Raw genomic sequence first — 6,000 nt, 5'->3', positions numbered from 1 at the left:
CGGTAATATGTCATGGCCCCCGTCCTATCTATGTATGTAGAGGTGTGCGTTGGACAAGTATTTTGTAAATAAGCTTGACTCTTGTTCTATGATGTCATTTTGAAATGGTTTGCCCTTAGTCCCTATTTCCCGTTAATTAATATTGAATGTACTTCCGCGACCGATGAAGAGTGATGACAAGTTTGAGAGGCTTGTTTGGGGTTCCTTCGGGTTCCTCATTCGCCATGTCACGTCTAGGCCCTAGGCTTGGGTCGTGACAACGGATTAGAAGAAGGACCTACTAAAGCCAAACTCTATAGTACGACTAAGAGAATGAATAAGTGAGATATCCTAAACATCCAATAGCTTCACATTTATGAACAAGACTCTACTATACGTGGTTTGAGACAATCCTTGAACCATTCTAAACCTTGTGCTCTGATTACTAAGTTTGTCACGACCTAGGGGTATACCCTAGAGGTAACACGACGTACTTGACCCCGAAGGGGTCTCATACAAGCCCTTAGCATATCATGAACATAAGATAATAGAAAAGTACGAAACATTTAAAACTTTATCCATACAATCAAAATCTTTATAAAAACAAGCAGAAGTCTTTCTACAGTTTGTCTCAAACTATCTAATACTCCCTCCGTTTCGAAAAGACTGATCTCCTTTCCTTTTTAGTCAGTTTCAAAATGAATGACCTCTTTCTTTTTTTGGTAACATTTTAATTTCAACTTTCCATGTGACATGTTTAAGGCCACAAGATTAAAGGAAAATTTTGTACATTTGACATAACTTTAATTTAGGACCACAAGATTCAAAAGTCTTCTTTATTTTCTTAAATTCCGTGCCAAGTCAAACTAGATCATTCTTTGTGAAACGGAGGGAGTACAACTTTAGAATAAAATTATTGGGACACAGCCCACACAATAGTCTCCAAAAACATGAGATAAAAGACACAAATGAAATGGTGGGTTTTGTCCTCGAAGCTATGAGGACTCACCAAGATCTTCAACTCCTTAGCTCCTTAGAAACCCATCTCCAAAATAGCACTCAAGTCTCCAAACCCTACATTTGATTAGAATGTATGCAAAGTATGTGTTAGTACAAAATGTACTAAATATGTTAGCTAGCATAACCATAAGAGCATAAGACAAGGGTTAGTCAATATAAGACATAATCCAAAATCATATGAAATACTTACATGAAACATAAACTATAAGCATAAGAGACAATATCATTATAATAAGCAAAGTCTCCAACATAAGCATCATATAAGAATTATTCAACTCTTGGTCATTTGTACCATAATAGGACTATTCTACAAATAACCTCCAAAGCATATTTGTGCAATGCATGAATAACATCCCATAATACCATCCAAGCTAAGTATCCATTTTTGTCATCTTAATCATAGTCTATATGCATAGTCAAGACCTAGGCTTCATGTACTAAGAGCACTATACTTCTAAGTAACCTCAAGACACACTTGTGCCATGCATGAAAGGCATCCCATAATATCATTCACACTAAGCATACCCTTGAAGTCACCATATGCATACTTACCACTCATTGGTCTCATTCTTAGCTTACTTCATAACTAAGGATATCTCTCACCTTTAGTCAATCATAACATAACAAGGAAGGCAACTATAGCACAATCTTATCTAAGCATACATCATATAAGAGAAATACTTCATGAGTCACCTTAAGGCAAGCTTGTGCCATGCATGAACAAGACCCCATAATCCTACCCCTGCTAAGCTAGACACTTTAGGTTCATCATTCATGTTTATCATCTCTTAACATCATAAAGACAAGGGGAATAACCTCTTAGTCATGCATGTATTGGAGGGGCCTCTAAAGCTACAATCAAATCTAATCATGCTCATGTTCATAAATGCAAGGGGGAGTCACCTCAAGGCATACATGTTTAGTTCATCATGAAGGACAAGGAGAGTCACCTCAAGCCACACATATCATGGAATCATAAAGACAAGGGTATTCACCTCTAGTCATACATACTTAATGAGTCATAGGTAATCACTTCCATGTTCATTTTAATGGGATATAGGTATTCACCTCCATATCCATTTTTATATGTTATGTAGGTATTCACCTCTACATCATCACATAAGGATCATAGGTAATCGCCTCCATGATCAACATAAAGGCTAATGGGTAATCACCGCTTGCCTTGAGAGTCACACATATACAAAGGGTAATCACCTTACACTCCTCATGCTTAACTAATTAGGAGTAAGGGAGTTCACCATACATTCCTATCATGCAAAGGTCTTTTAGAGGAATCACCACAAGCCTCATCACATCTCATAGTCCTAGGACTTAGATTCATTTTAGGTGAGAATATACTTTCAACCTAGAATCATTCTATGTGAGAGAACCTTTCATGTCATATCATGTTCATGCATAATACCATATCTAGAATTCTACATTAGACATAGATACTAGCATAACTCAAGTGATTCTATCACTTTGTGCACTTAAGCACTCATAATGTATATTAGGTAGGTATAGGCCTTCTACCACAATTCTATACTTTTAATCTTCTAATATCACATATAGACTTTACTCTCAAAGCCTTAACATTCATAGTTCATCATATTGGATTTACTTTCAAACCCTAGTGATCAGCATTCATGACTACAAGCCTTACTCTCAAAGCTTTACTTCTTACAATCATCATTCATACCTAGATTTCTAGGTAATCTAATCACATTCTTCATTACTAGGTGATTCTAGTCATAATTCATCCTAAAGGTTCAACTTCAAGTTTACTTAGTCAAGATCCATCATCTATATACCATGATCTAGTTCAATTCATGTCTAATTACCTTTAATCTTGAACAATTGCTATACAAGTCAACACTTCTAGAGGATCAATTAAGATTCATCAATTTCCCTCTACAAGACTTAGACCCACACACTTTGATTTCCTCAATTTGGACTTAGAGTTAGCCATAGAAACACATAATATCATCAATACATCATGATCAATACTAAAACAATCGTAATTGAGTATTATCCAACCAATTGGAATCATACTTAAACACTACCCATACTTTGGAAGAAACCCTAGCTTAGATTGGGGGTTTTCTTCTCAATTTGGGGGAAATCTAGGGGGCTCTATGGGTGGAAGAACCCATAGATGATTAAGCTAACATACCTTAGGTGAAGATTATCCACGAATTTGAGGAGGAAAGGCATCCCCTTGAACCCTAGACTTGACCTCCTCCTCCTTCTTCTTCAATGGAGTCTTAGAGAGAGAAATATTTGAGAAAGAGTTTGGGTTCTTTGAAGAATGAATGAATTGATTTAGTTTAGGGGTCTATTAGGCTTATATAGGGGGTTTAATAACTAACTAACCGACCTCCCTTAACCCCTAACTAATTACTAATTAACTCCCAAACCCCTAACTTAAAAACTAAAGTTGAAAATCTACTCACACCTACGACTCCCCCACCCATGGACCGTGGGTGGATCTACTGAGCATGCTGCACCTCCGTAGGTGAGGTACTGCAGCTGAAAATTGCAGGCCAACTCAGGCCTTGACCCACGACCCCAACCCACGGGGCATGGGTCCATCTACGGCTAGTAGGTGGCATCCGTAGGTGCTGCCAATTTGACAGCTTTTGGGGCTGTTTTGAGGTCCTCCTCAAGGACCCCTTGGGTGGTCCTTGGGGGGTGGTACCTCGACTTTTAGCCCCTAAAACTCCATTCTAAGTACGGGAATCATTTTTGTGATTTTTAATCCTCATACCACACTCTAAACCTCTTATGAAAAGCTCTAGAACTCTCTAGTTCAACTTTCTAGTTTCCGAGATATTACACCATCCCATTTTAATATTTTATTTTTATACATTTTATACTTTTTACAAAATAATACTAAACAATATTTAAGTATGATTGTTATAGAAAGATAATTTTACAAAGAGTATACCGCTAGTCCGCTATAATTAGGTAGTTTCCCAAATTTAAGTGACTTTCCCAAATTTTTATTGTAGAAAGTAAAAACTAATTTGTTGGTGTCAACTGGCAAGTTAAACGGGGCTTGGGCCTAATAAGAGGAATGGGCTAAGAGGCCCAAGTTTGATAGAAATAGCAAGGAATGTTGGGCTTAACTTCCCAAGAGTTTTCGTAAAATTTCAGTTTTGTCCTTTTTAACACATAAGTTAATGAAGGGAACTATTTGCAACTTATGGTCTTTCTTGAGATCACTTTAAATTTTGTCCAGCTTACATTGTGAATTTTGAACCTTATGGTAAGTTTTGAACTCCCTAACCTCAAGTTTGTGTTTAAGAAATTCAAATTTATACATTAAAATTTGTAAAAAATATCTTATATTATTTTTCATCAAAGAAGTTCAAATAAACCCCTCTTGCCCCTTTTTAAATCCCCCCCTGCATTCTATAATCAAAATTTGTGACAACTTCCCCATGGGATGAGAATTCAAAGTTAGATGTCTTTCTACAAAGTTGTCTTTGAGTATCAAAATTGGTTTAGAGCCACTATTTTAGAATAAAGGTCACTATGAATAAACGAAACAGGGACACCTTAATAACTATACATATCTTATACCCCTGCCTAAATATATACTCCAATACTCCATCCGCTTCATTTTACTCTATCTTAATATCAAAATAGATGTTTTATTTTATTTGTTCTTATTAATTTGCAACAAATAAAGTAAATAAAATAATTTAATCTAATTTTAAAATAGACTAAATTAAAAGATTAAAATAATCCCAATTAATAAAACAAGCGACGTGAACGAGCCATGATTTATTTATGACAGAAATTGTCACCCATACCTTAAATCTCCATCACGAGAGTGTGATTTCGATGAACTGATTTGTCAGGTACACGTGCTTGTTGATTGAACGTGCAACACAATTATATTAAAATTATTTTTATTGTATTAATGGTTTGATTTCTAATTGTATGATTTTAGTTAACAGTTAAATCGATAATTTAATAATGAGAAAATTTTAAAAATAGCAAATATTAGGTATTCTATAGATTTAGATTTAGTTTGTTTATTTACGAATAATAGAAAAATGTTAGGGGAAGAGAGAGGCGAGCAAGATCTGGGCGAGAGAGAGGAGAAAGTGTATTTTTTCTGTGAATTTTGGAGAAAAAAATACAAATACAAAATGTTTTGTATCAATATGAATACATATTAAGAGGAGAGAGACAAGCGAGATTGAGAGAGGGAGGAGAGAGGCAAGTGAGATCGAGAGAGAGGAGTGTATTTTGTATTTATTTTGTATCAATTGTATCTGAAATACAACGAATTGTATTTTGTATCTGTAATGCATTGCATTCTTTATTTATTTTGTATCAATTGTAATCAAAATACAACGAATACGATTGTATTCATCGTCTCTTTGATTGGATACAAATACATTTGATAGAGAGGATGAATGCATATTATATTCATACGAATACAAATACAATTATATAAAAATGTAAAATATTCCTTTTCAAATACAATTGAAATAAATACAAAACTCTCACATATATTTGATTGAATACAATTGATAATAATACGTTTGAATGAATTTCTTCTTATTGACTTGAGAGAAAAATAGAGGGGGGGGGGGGGGCAGAGAGGAAGGATTTATATATAGTATTTTTAAACTATAGCTATTATCCATAAATAAGTTGCTAATTTTGACTATTTTCATAATTTTTCATTTAATAAATATGTTAAAATTATTATTTTATTCCTAATTGTATGATAATGATTTTAATATATTATCAACCCTAATTTCAAAACTGTAAATATTACTTTCCCTCGTAAGCAATATGCATCGACCTCTCAGCCTCTTTATTGCGACGCCTTTCTTCTAGACACAAACTAGTAGTCCCTCCGTTTCACAAAGAGTGACCTAGTTTGACTTGACACGGAGTTTAAGAAAATAAAGAAGACTTTTGAATCTTGTGGCCCTAAATTAAAGTTATGTCAAATGTATAAAATTGCCCTTTAATCTT

The sequence above is a fragment of the Solanum tuberosum genome, unplaced genomic scaffold, assembly GCF_000226075.1.
Source record: "Solanum tuberosum cultivar DM 1-3 516 R44 unplaced genomic scaffold, SolTub_3.0 scf00085, whole genome shotgun sequence".
In the NCBI taxonomy this organism is placed as follows: Eukaryota; Viridiplantae; Streptophyta; class Magnoliopsida; order Solanales; family Solanaceae; genus Solanum; species Solanum tuberosum.
Note: the sequence above shows the minus strand (reverse complement) of the source record.